General features: G+C 43.4%; 10 non-coding genes across 10 annotated transcripts; all 10 read right to left on the reverse strand.

Annotated features, from left to right (window-relative positions):
* Nucleotides 1-569: 569 nt before the first annotated feature.
* LOC136742000 (5S ribosomal RNA) lies at nt 570-688 on the reverse strand. Its single transcript, XR_010814634.1, has one exon. It is a non-coding gene; the product is annotated as a 5S ribosomal RNA (ribosomal RNA).
* Nucleotides 689-1,754: 1,066 nt separating this feature from the next.
* On the reverse strand, nt 1,755-1,873 carry LOC136742111 (5S ribosomal RNA). Its single transcript, XR_010814739.1, has one exon. It is a non-coding gene; the product is annotated as a 5S ribosomal RNA (ribosomal RNA).
* Nucleotides 1,874-2,928: 1,055 nt separating this feature from the next.
* On the reverse strand, nt 2,929-3,047 carry LOC136741959 (5S ribosomal RNA). Its single transcript, XR_010814593.1, has one exon. It is a non-coding gene; the product is annotated as a 5S ribosomal RNA (ribosomal RNA).
* Nucleotides 3,048-4,103: 1,056 nt separating this feature from the next.
* Nucleotides 4,104-4,222, reverse strand: LOC136741960 (5S ribosomal RNA). The gene has a single exon (XR_010814594.1). It is a non-coding gene; the product is annotated as a 5S ribosomal RNA (ribosomal RNA).
* Nucleotides 4,223-5,278: 1,056 nt separating this feature from the next.
* LOC136742011 (5S ribosomal RNA) lies at nt 5,279-5,397 on the reverse strand. Its single transcript, XR_010814645.1, has one exon. It is a non-coding gene; the product is annotated as a 5S ribosomal RNA (ribosomal RNA).
* A 1,056-nt stretch (nt 5,398-6,453) lies between these two features.
* LOC136741961 (5S ribosomal RNA) lies at nt 6,454-6,572 on the reverse strand. The gene has a single exon (XR_010814595.1). It is a non-coding gene; the product is annotated as a 5S ribosomal RNA (ribosomal RNA).
* A 1,056-nt stretch (nt 6,573-7,628) lies between these two features.
* LOC136742170 (5S ribosomal RNA) lies at nt 7,629-7,747 on the reverse strand. The gene has a single exon (XR_010814795.1). It is a non-coding gene; the product is annotated as a 5S ribosomal RNA (ribosomal RNA).
* A 1,066-nt stretch (nt 7,748-8,813) lies between these two features.
* On the reverse strand, nt 8,814-8,932 carry LOC136742236 (5S ribosomal RNA). Its single transcript, XR_010814859.1, has one exon. It is a non-coding gene; the product is annotated as a 5S ribosomal RNA (ribosomal RNA).
* A 1,066-nt stretch (nt 8,933-9,998) lies between these two features.
* LOC136741962 (5S ribosomal RNA) lies at nt 9,999-10,117 on the reverse strand. The gene has a single exon (XR_010814596.1). It is a non-coding gene; the product is annotated as a 5S ribosomal RNA (ribosomal RNA).
* Nucleotides 10,118-11,183: 1,066 nt separating this feature from the next.
* On the reverse strand, nt 11,184-11,302 carry LOC136742251 (5S ribosomal RNA). The gene has a single exon (XR_010814872.1). It is a non-coding gene; the product is annotated as a 5S ribosomal RNA (ribosomal RNA).
* Nucleotides 11,303-12,018: the final 716 nt, after the last annotated feature.

A 12,018-nucleotide genomic window follows, 5' to 3' on the forward strand; every position in this document is an offset into this window, starting at 1 on the left:
AGTTCAGTTGTTTAAACATTTGACAAACTATGGTGAGGGGGTAAGAAAACACACAAATCCAGCAGCTCCTGTATTTCAATACACCAGAAGCCAATATTATTGGCGAGTCGGGTAGTCCATCATCACAGTTCGAGGGCAGGCATCATTTCAGTAATTTCATCCCGTTGCATTCACATCCGTGCCTTGAATGAGATTCAATGTGATCTTTGCTCTCAAGTATGTTCCCAAGTTTTACACTTTCGTGCTTTGCATGAATGGGAATGGAACCGTGTGTGTTGAATGAGGCTCCTTGTGAGCACTGAACTTTGTCCGGTGGAGTTCCTTTTTGTGTTGCTGTAATTGTGTCATTTCTCGATGAGAAAGATTAGGCAACATTTAGTCACTTCTAGCCATGATGCTCAATTTATTTACAAATGTACACTAGTTACTAGGGACCGTTTACGTTGGAGAACAAGATCTATTGTATGCCTGTGTATTTGGGGAAGTCAAATCTGAAATAATGATGAAATTGCGTGTATCCAAAGTTAAAACTTGTGATTTGTCGCCCTTTGGTGTGTAAAAGATGCAAAAGCTTACAGCACCTGGTATTCCCAGGCGGTCTCCCATCCAAGTACTGACCAGGCCCGAGCCTGCTTAGCTTCCGAGATCGGACGAGATCGGGCGTATTCAGGCTAGTATGGCCATAAGCCAGGGAGGCTGTCCCTGACGCTCTACTTAAAGGGAAGGCAATATCCGTTTCTGCCATTCATACTTACAGTTGAACTGTCTCTCTACTCTAAAGCCCGGGACACACCAGCGCGCCGCAGACAGTCCCTGCTAACACGCCACGTTGTGGCAACATTGTGGCAACGTTGTGCGTTAGCTGGGGTGCCACACCAGACCGGAACTATATATTACAAAACGAACACATTGTCTTGATAAAACAGCTGTAATTGAGTGCCTGACACGCCAGTCAAGCGCAATCTTGAGAAGGTGTGCATTTCAGTAAGGATTTCAATTGACATGCAGTATGAAACTGAAAGGAGGTTGCATCACTATGATGCATAACATTGCATGTATTGTATTTTCAAGTGTGTGCATTCATCCTTTTGTCATTTTGTTTTGAAAGCAGAAGAATCATTCAACAGGTTGCTGAGACAAATGTAAACCAGTAAAACATATGAAGAGAAACAAACCTTGAATATAAGTTCAGTTGTTTAAACATTTGACAAACTATGGTGAGGGGGTAAGAAAACACACAAATCCAGCAGCTCCTGTATTTCAATACACCAGAACCCAATATTATTGGCGAGTCGGGTAGTCCATCATCACAGTTCGAGGGCAGGCATCATTTCAGTAATTTCATCCCGTTGCATTCACATCCGTGCCTTGAATGAGATTGAATATGATCTTTGCTCTCAAGTATGTTCCCAAGTTTTACACTTTCGTGCTTTGCATGAATGGGAATGGAACCGTGTGTGTTGAATGAGGCTCCTTGTGAGCACTGAACTTTGTCCGGTGGAGTTCCTTTTTGTGTTGCTATAATTGTGTCATTTCTCGATGAGAAAGATTAGGCAACATTTAGTCACTTCTAGCCATGATGCTCAATTTATTTACAAATGTACACTAGTTACTAGGGACCGTTTACGTTGGAGAACAAGATCTATTGTATGCCTGTGTATTTGGGGAAGTCAAATCTGAAATAATGATGAAATTGCGTGTATCCAAAGTTAAAACTTGTGATTTGTCGCCCTTTGGTGTGTAAAAGATGCAAAAGCTTACAGCACCTGGTATTCCCAGGCGGTCTCCCATCCAAGTACTGACCAGGCCAGAGCCTGCTTAGCTTCCGAGATCGGACGAGATCGGGCGTATTCAGGCTAGTATGGCCATAAGCCAGGGAGGCTGTCCCTGACGCTCTACTTAAAGGGAAGGCAATATCCGTTTCTGCCATTCATACTTACAGTTGAACTGTCTCTCTACTCTAAAGCCCGGGACACACCAGCGCGCCGCAGACAGTCCCTGCTAACACGAAACGTTGTGGCAACGTTGTGCGTTAGCTGGGGTGCCACACCAGACCGGAACTATATTTTACAAAACGAACACATTGTCTTGATAATACAGCTGTAATTGAGTGCCTGACACGCCAGTCAAGCGCAATCTTGAGAAGGTGTGCATTTCAGTAAGGATTTCAATTGACATGCAGTATGAAACTGAAAGGAGGTTGCATCACTATGATGCATAACATTGCATGTATTGTATTTTCAAGTGTGTGCATTCATCCTGTTGTCATTTTGTTTTGAAAGCAGAAGAATCATTCAACAGGTTGCTGAGACAAATGTAAACCAGTAAAACATATGAAGAGAAACAAACCTTGAATATAAGTTCAGTTGTTTAAACATTTGACAAACTATGGTGAGGGGGTAAGAAAACACACAAATCCAGCAGCTCCTGTATTTCAATACACCAGAACCCAATATTATTGGCGAGTCGGGTAGTCCATCATCACAGTTCGAGGGCAGGCATCATTTCAGTAATTTCATCCCGTTGCATTCACATCCGTGCCTTGAATGAGATTGAATGTGATCTTTGCTCTCAAGTATGTTCCCAAGTTTTACACTTTCGTGCTTTGCATGAATGGGAATGGAACCGTGTGTGTTGAATGAGGCTCCTTGTGAGCACTGATCTTTGTCCGGTGGAGTTCCTTTTTGTGTTGCTGTAATTGTGTCATTTCTCGATGAGAAAGATTAGGCAACATTTAGTCACTTCTAGCCATGATGCTCAATTTATTTACGAATGTACCCTAGTTACTAGGGACCGTTTACGTTGGAGAACAAGATCTATTGTATGCCTGTGTATTTGGGGAAGTCAAATCTGAAATAATGATGAAATTGCGTGTATCCAAAGTTAAAACTCGTGATTTGTCGCCCTTTGGTGTGTAAAAGATGCAAAAGCTTACAGCACCTGGTATTCCCAGGCGGTCTCCCATCCAAGTACTGACCAGGCCCGAGCCTGCTTAGCTTCCGAGATCGGACGAGATCGGGCGTATTCAGGCTAGTATGGCCGTAAGCCAGGGAGGCTGTCCCTGACGCTCTACTTAAAGGGATGGCAATATCCGTTTCTGCCGTTCATACTTACAGTTGAACTGTCTCTCTACTCTAAAGCCCGGGACACACCAGCGCGCCGCAGACAGTCCCTGCTAATATGCCACGTTGTGGCAACGTTGTGCGTTAGCTGGGGTGCCACACCAGACCGGAACTATATTTTACAAAACGAACACATTTGTCTTGATAAAACAGCTGTAATTGAGTGCCTGACACGCCAGTCAAGCGCAATCTTGAGAAGGTGTGCATTTCAGTAAGGATTTCAATTGACATGCAGTATGAAACTGAAAGGAGGTTGCATCACTATGATGCATAACATTGCATGTATTGTATTTTCAAGTGTGTGCATTCATCCTGTTGTCATTTTGTTTTGAAAGCAGAAGAATCATTCAACAGGTTGCTGAGACAAATGTAAACCAGTAAAACATATGAAGAGAAACAAACCTTGAATATAAGTTCAGTTGTTTAAACATTTGACAAACTATGGTGAGGGGGTAAGAAAACACACAAATCCAGCAGCTCCTGTATTTCAATACACCAGAACCCAATATTATTGGCGAGTCGGGTAGTCCATCATCACAGTTCGAGGGCAGGCATCATTTCAGTAATTTCATCCCGTTGCATTCACATCCGTGCCTTGAATGAGATTGAATGTGATCTTTGCTCTCAAGTATGTTCCCAAGTTTTACACTTTCGTGCTTTGCATGAATGGGAATGGAACTGTGTGTGTTGAATGAGGCTCCTTGTGAGCACTGATCTTTGTCCGGTGGAGTTCCTTTTTGTGTTGCTGTAATTGTGTCATTTCTCGATGAGAAAGATTAGGCAACATTTAGTCACTTCTAGCCATGATGCTCAATTTATTTACGAATGTACCCTAGTTACTAGGGACCGTTTACGTTGGAGAACAAGATCTATTGTATGCCTGTGTATTTGGGGAAGTCAAATCTGAAATAATGATGAAATTGCGTGTATCCAAAGTTAAAACTCGTGATTTGTCGCGCTCTGGTGTGTAAAAGATGCAAAAGCTTACAGCACCTGGTATTCCCAGGCGGTCTCCCATCCAAGTACTGACCAGGCCCGAGCCTGCTTAGCTTCCGAGATCGGACGAGATCGGGCGTATTCAGGCTAGTATGGCCGTAAGCCAGGGAGGCTGTCCCTGACGCTCTACTTAAAGGGATGGCAATATCCGTTTCTGCCGTTCATACTTACAGTTGAACTGTCTCTCTACTCTAAAGCCCGGGACACACCAGCGCGCCGCAGACAGTCCCTGCTAATATGCCACGTTGTGGCAACGTTGTGCGTTAGCTGGGGTGCCACACCAGACCGGATCTATATTTTACAAAACGAACACATTTGTCTTGATAAAACAGCTGTAATTGAGTGCCTGACACGCCAGTCAAGCGCAATCTTGAGAAGGTGTGCATTTCAGTAAGGATTTCAATTGACATGCAGTATGAAACTGAAAGGAGGTTGCATCACTATGATGCATAACATTGCATGTATTGTATTTTCAAGTGTGTGCATTCATCCTGTTGTCATTTTGTTTTGAAAGCAGAAGAATCATTCAACAGGTTGCTGAGACAAATGTAAACCAGTAAAACATATGAAGAGAAACAAACCTTGAATATAAGTTCAGTTGTTTAAACATTTGACAAACTATGGTGAGGGGGTAAGAAAACACACAAATCCAGCAGCTCCTGTATTTCAATACACCAGAACCCAATATTATTGGCGAGTCGGGTAGTCCATCATCACAGTTCGAGGGCAGGCATCATTTCAGTAATTTCACCCCGTTGCATTCACATCCGTGCCTTGAATGAGATTGAATGTGATCTTTGCTCTCAAGTATGTTCCCAAGTTTTACACTTTCGTGCTTTGCATGAATGGGAATGGAACCGTGTGTGTTGAATGAGGCTCCTTGTGAGCACTGATCTTTGTCCGGTGGAGTTCCTTTTTGTGTTGCTGTAATTGTGTCATTTCTCGATGAGAAAGATTAGGCAACATTTAGTCACTTCTAGCCATGATGCTCAATTTATTTACGAATGTACCCTTGTTACTAGGGACCGTTTACGTTGGAGAACAAGATCTATTGTATGCCTGTGTATTTGGGGAAGTCAAATCTGAAATAATGATGAAATTGCGTGTATCCAAAGTTAAAACTCGTGATTTGTCGCGCTCTGGTGTGTAAAAGATGCAAAAGCTTACAGCACCTGGTATTCCCAGGGGGTCTCCCATTCAAGTACTGACCAGGCCCGAGCCTGCTTAGCTTCCGAGATCGGACGAGATCGGGCGTATTCAGGCTAGTATGGCCGTAAGCCAGGGAGGCTGTCCCTGACGCTCTACTTAAAGGGATGGCAATATCCGTTTCTGCCGTTCATACTTACAGTTGAACTGTCTCTCTACTCTAAAGCCCGGGACACACCAGCGCGCCGCAGACAGTCCCTGCTAATATGCCACGTTGTGGCAACGTTGTGCGTTAGCTGGGGTGCCACACCAGACCGGAACTATATTTTACAAAACGAACACATTTGTCTTGATAAAACAGCTGTAATTGAGTGCCTGACACGCCAGTCAAGCGCAATCTTGAGAAGGTGTGCATTTCAGTAAGGATTTCAATTGACATGCAGTATGAAACTGAAAGGAGGTTGCATCACTATGATGCATAACATTGCATGTATTGTATTTTCAAGTGTGTGCATTCATCCTGTTGTCATTTTGTTTTGAAAGCAGAAGAATCATTCAACAGGTTGCTGAGACAAATGTAAACCAGTAAAACATATGAAGAGAAACAAACCTTGAATATAAGTTCAGTTGTTTAAACATTTGACAAACTATGGTGAGGGGGTAAGAAAACACACAAATCCAGCAGCTCCTGTATTTCAATACACCAGAACCCAATATTATTGGCGAGTCGGGTAGTCCATCATCACAGTTCGAGGGCAGGCATCATTTCAGTAATTTCACCCCGTTGCATTCACATCCGTGCCTTGAATGAGATTGAATGTGATCTTTGCTCTCAAGTATGTTCCCAAGTTTTACACTTTCGTGCTTTGCATGAATGGGAATGGAACCGTGTGTGTTGAATGAGGCTCCTTGTGAGCACTGATCTTTGTCCGGTGGAGTTCCTTTTTGTGTTGCTGTAATTGTGTCATTTCTCGATGAGAAAGATTAGGCAACATTTAGTCACTTCTAGCCATGATGCTCAATTTGTTTACGAATGTACCCTAGTTACTAGGGACCGTTTACGTTGGAGAACAAGATCTATTGTATGCCTGTGTATTTGGGGAAGTCAAATCTGAAATAATGATGAAATTGCGTGTATCCAAAGTTAAAACTCGTGATTTGTCGCGCTCTGGTGTGTAAAAGATGCAAAAGCTTACAGCACCTGGTATTCCCAGGCGGTCTCCCATCCAAGTACTGACCAGGCCCGAGCCTGCTTAGCTTCCGAGATCGGACGAGATCGGGCGTATTCAGGCTAGTATGGCCGTAAGCCAGGGAGGCTGTCCCTGACGCTCTACTTAAAGGGATGGCAATATCCGTTTCTGCCGTTCATACTTACAGTTGAACTGTCTCTCTACTCTAAAGCCCGGGACACACCAGCGCGCCGCAGACAGTCCCTGCTAATATGCCACGTTGTGGCAACGTTGTGCGTTAGCTGGGGTGCCACACCAGACCGGAACTATATTTTACAAAACGAACACATTTGTCTTGATAAAACAGCTGTAATTGAGTGCCTGACACGCCAGTCAAGCGCAATCTTGAGAAGGTGTGCATTTCAGTAAGGATTTCAATTGACATGCAGTATGAAACTGAAAGGAGGTTGCATCACTATGATGCATAACATTGCATGTTTTGTATTTTCAAGTGTGTGCATTCATCCTGTTGTCATTTTGTTTTGAAAGCAGAAGAATCATTCAACAGGTTGCTGAGACAAATGTAAACCAGTAAAACATATGAAGAGAAACAAACCTTGAATATAAGTTCAGTTGTTTAAACATTTGACAAACTATGGTGAGGGGGTAAGAAAACACACAAATCCAGCAGCTCCTGTATTTCAATACACCAGAACCCAATATTATTGGCGAGTCGGGTAGTCCATCATCACAGTTCGAGGGCAGGCATCATTTCAGTAATTTCATCCCGTTGCATTCACATCCGTGCCTTGAATGAGATTCAATGTGATCTTTGCTCTCAAGTATGTTCCCAAGTTTTACACTTTCGTGCTTTGCATGAATGGGAATGGAACCGTGTGTGTTGAATGAGGCTCCTTGTGAGCACTGAACTTTGTCCGGTGGAGTTCCTTTTTGTGTTGCTGTAATTGTGTCATTTCTCGATGAGAAAGATTAGGCAACATTTAGTCACTTCTAGCCATGATGCTCAATTTATTTACAAATGTACAATAGTTACTAGGGACCGATTACGTTGGAGAACAAGATCTATTGAATGCCTGTGTATTTGGGGAAGTCAAATCTGAAATAATGATGAAATTGCGTGTATCCAAAGTTAAAACTTGTGATTTGTCGCCCTTTGGTGTGTAAAAGATGCAAAAGCTTACAGCACCTGGTATTCCCAGGCGGTCTCCCATCCAAGTACTGACAAGGCCCGAGCCTGCTTAGCTTCCGAGATCGGACGAGATCGGGCGTATTCAGGCTAGTATGGCCGTAAGCCAGGGAGGCTGTCCCTGACGCTCTACTTAAAGGGAAGGCAATATCCGTTTCTGCCGTTCATACTTACAGTTGAACTGTCTCTCTACTCTAAAGCCCGGGACACACCAGCGCGCCGCAGACAGTCCCTGCTAACACGAAACGTTGTGGCAACATTGTGGCAACGTTGTGCGTTAGCTGGGGTGCCACACCAGACCGGAACTATATATTACAAAACGAACACATTGTCTTGATAAAACAGCTGTAATTGAGTGCCTGACACGCCAGTCAAGCGCAATCTTGAGAAGGTGTGCATTTCAGTAAGGATTTCAATTGACATGCAGTATGAAACTGAAAGGAGGTTGCATCACTATGATGCATAACATTGCATGTATTGTATTTTCAAGTGTGTGCATTCATCCTGTTTACATTTTGTTTTGAAAGCAGAAGAATCATTCAACAGGTTGCTGAGACAAATGTAAACCAGTAAAACATATGAAGAGAAACAAACCTTGAATATAAGTTCAGTTGTTTAAACATTTGACAAACTATGGTGAGGGGGTAAGAAAACACACAAATCCAGCAGCTCCTGTATTTCAATACACCAGAAGCCAATATTATTGGCGAGTCGGGTAGTCCATCATCACAGTTCGAGGGCAGGCATCATTTCAGTAATTTCATCCCGTTGCATTCACATCCGTGCCTTGAATGAGATTCAATGTGATCTTTGCTCTCAAGTATGTTCCCAAGTTTTACACTTTCGTGCTTTGCATGAATGGGAATGGAACCGTGTGTGTTGAATGAGGCTCCTTGTGAGCACTGAACTTTGTCCGGTGGAGTTCCTTTTTGTGTTGCTGTAATTGTGTCATTTCTCGATGAGAAAGATTAGGCAACATTTAGTCACTTCTAGCCATGATGCTCAATTTATTTACAAATGTACACTAGTTACTAGGGACCGTTTACGTTGGAGAACAAGATCTATTGTATGCCTGTGTATTTGGGGAAGTCAAATCTGAAATAATGATGAAATTGCGTGTATCCAAAGTTAAAACTTGTGATTTGTCGCCCTTTGGTGTGTAAAAGATGCAAAAGCTTACAGCACCTGGTATTCCCAGGCGGTCTCCCATCCAAGTACTGACCAGGCCCGAGCCTGCTTAGTTTCCGAGATCGGACGAGATTGGGCGTATTCAGGCTAGTATGGCCGTAAGCCAGGGAGGCTGTCCCTGACGCTCTACTTAAAGGGAAGGCAATATCCGTTTCTGCCGTTCATACTTACAGTTGAACTGTCTCTCTACTCTAAAGCCCGGGACACACCAGCGCGCCGCAGACAGTCCCTGCTAACACGCCACGTTGTGGCAACATTGTGGCAACGTTGTGCGTTAGCTGGGGTGCCACACCAGACCGGAACTATATATTACAAAACGAACACATTGTCTTGATAAAACAGCTGTAATTGAGTGCCTGACACGCCAGTCAAGCGCAATCTTGAGAAGGTGTGCATTTCAGTAAGGATTTCAATTGACATGCAGTATGAAACTGAAAGGAGGTTGCATCACTATGATGCATAACATTGCATGTATTGTATTTTCAAGTGTTTGCATTCATCCTGTTGTCATTTTGTTTTGAAAGCAGAAGAATCATTCAACAGGTTGCTGAGACAAATGTAAACCAGTAAAACATATGAAGAGAAACAAACCTTGAATATAAGTTCAGTTGTTTAAACATTTGACAAACTATGGTGAGGGGGTAAGAAAACACACAAATCCAGCAGCTCCTGTATTTCAATACACCAGAACCCAATATTATTGGCGAGTCGGGTAGTCCATCATCACAGTTCGAGGGCAGGCATCATTTCAGTAATTTCATCCCGTTGCATTCACATCCGTGCCTTGAATGAGATTGAATGTGATCTTTGCTCTCAAGTATGTTCCCAAGTTTTACACTTTCGTGCTTTGCATGAATGGGAATGGAACCGTGTGTGTTGAATGAGGCTCCTTGTGAGCACTGAACTTTGTCCGGTGGAGTTCCTTTTTGTGTTGCTGTAATTGTGTCATTTCTCGATGAGAAAGATTAGGCAACATTTAGTCACTTCTAGCCATGATGCTCAATTTATTTACGAATGTACCCTAGTTACTAGGGACCGTTTACGTTGGAGAACAAGATCTAATGTATGCCTGTGTATTTGGGGAAGTCAAATCTGAAATAATGATGAAATTGCGTGTATCCAAAGTTAAAACTCGTGATTTGTCGCCCTCTGGTGTGTAAAAGATGCAAAAGCTTACAGCACCTGGTATTCCCAGGCGGTCTCCCATCCAAGTACTGACCAGGCCCGAGCCTGCTTAGCTTCCGAGATCGGACGAGATCGGGCGTATTCAGGCTAGTATGGCCGTAAGCCAGGGAGGCTGTCCCTGACGCTCTACTTAAAGGGAAGGCAATATCCGTTTCTGCCGTTCATACTTACAGTTGAACTGTCTCTCTACTCTAAAGCCCGGGACACACCAGCGCGCCGCAGACAGTCCCTGCTAACACGCCACGTTGTGGCAACATTGTGGCAACGTTGTGCGTTAGCTGGGGTGCCACACCAGACCGGAACTATATATTACAAAACGAACACATTGTCTTGATAAAACAGCTGTAATTGAGTGCCTGACACGCCAGTCAAGCGCAATCTTGACAAGGTGTGCATTTCAGTAAGGATTTCAATTGACATGCAGTATGAAACTGAAAGGAGGTTGCATCACTATGATGCATAACATTGCATGTATTGTATTTTCAAGTGTGTGCATTCATCCTGTTGTCATTTTGTTTTGAAAGCAGAAGAATCATTCAACAGGTTGCTGAGACAAATGTAAACCAGTAAAACATATGAAGAGAAACAAACCTTGAATATAAGTTCAGTTGTTTAAACATTTGACAAACTATGGTGAGGGGGTAAGAAAACATACAAATCCAGCAGCTCCTGTATTTCAATACACCAGAACCCAACATGATTGGCGAGTCGGGTAGTCCATCATCACAGTTCGAGGGCAGGCATCATTTCAGTAATTTCATCCCGTTGCATTCACATCCGTGCCTTGAATGAGATTGAATGTGATCTTTGCTCTCAAGTATGTTCCCAAGTTTTACACTTTCTTGCTTTGCATGAATGGGAATGGAACCGTGTGTGTTGAATGAGGCTCCTTGTGAGCACTGAACTTTGTCCGGTGGAGTTCCTTTTTGTGTTGCTGTAATTGTGTCATTTCTCGATGAGAAAGATTAGGCAACATTTAGTCACTTCTAGCCATGATGCTCAATTTAGTTACGAATGTACCCTAGTTACTAGGGACCGTTTACGTTGGAGAACAAGATCTATTGTATGCCTGTGTATTTGGGGAAGTAAAATCTGAAATAATGATGAAATTGTGTGTATCCAAAGTTAAAACTCGTGATTTGTCGCCCTCTGGTGTGTAAAAGGTGCAAAAGCTTACAGCACCTGGTATTCCCAGGCGGTCTCCCATCCAAGTGCTGACCAGGCCCGAGCCTGCTTGGCTTCCGAGATCGGACGAGATCGGGCGTATTCAGGCTAGAATGGCCATAAGCCAGGGAGGCTGTTCCTGACGCTCTACTTAAAGGGAAGGCAATATCCGTTTCTGCCGTTCATACTTACAGTTGAACTGTCTCTCTACTCTAAAGCCCGGGACACACCAGCGCGCCGCAGACTGTCCCTGCTAACACGCCACGTTGTGGCAACGTTGTGCGTTAGCTGGGGTGCCACACCAGACCGGAACTATATTTTACAAAACGAACACATTGTCTTGATAAAACAGCTGTAATTGAGTGCCTGACACGCCAGTCAAGCGCAATCTTGAGAAGGTGTGCATTTCAGTAAGGATTTCAATTGACATGCAGTATGAAACTGAAAGGAGGTTGCATCACTATGATGCATAACATTGCATGTAGTGTATTTTCAAGTGTGTGCATTCATCCTGTTGTCATTTTGTTTTGAAAGCAGATGAATCATTCAACAGGTTGCTGAGACAAATGTAAACCAGTAAAACATATGAAGAGAAACAAACCTTGAATATAAGTTCAGTTGTTTAAACATTTGACAAACTATGGTGAGGCGGTAAGAAAACACACAAATCCAGCAGCTCCTGTATTTCAATACACCAGAACCCAATATTATTGGCGAGTCGGGTAGTCCATCATCACAGTTCGAGGGCAGGCATCATTTCAGTAATTTCATCCCGTTGCATTCACATCCGTGCCTTGAATGAGATTGAATGTGATCTTTGCTCTCAAGTACGTTCCCAAGT

Source organism: Amia ocellicauda, unplaced genomic scaffold (genome assembly GCF_036373705.1).
Source record: "Amia ocellicauda isolate fAmiCal2 unplaced genomic scaffold, fAmiCal2.hap1 HAP1_SCAFFOLD_73, whole genome shotgun sequence".
In the NCBI taxonomy this organism is placed as follows: Eukaryota; Metazoa; Chordata; class Actinopteri; order Amiiformes; family Amiidae; genus Amia; species Amia ocellicauda.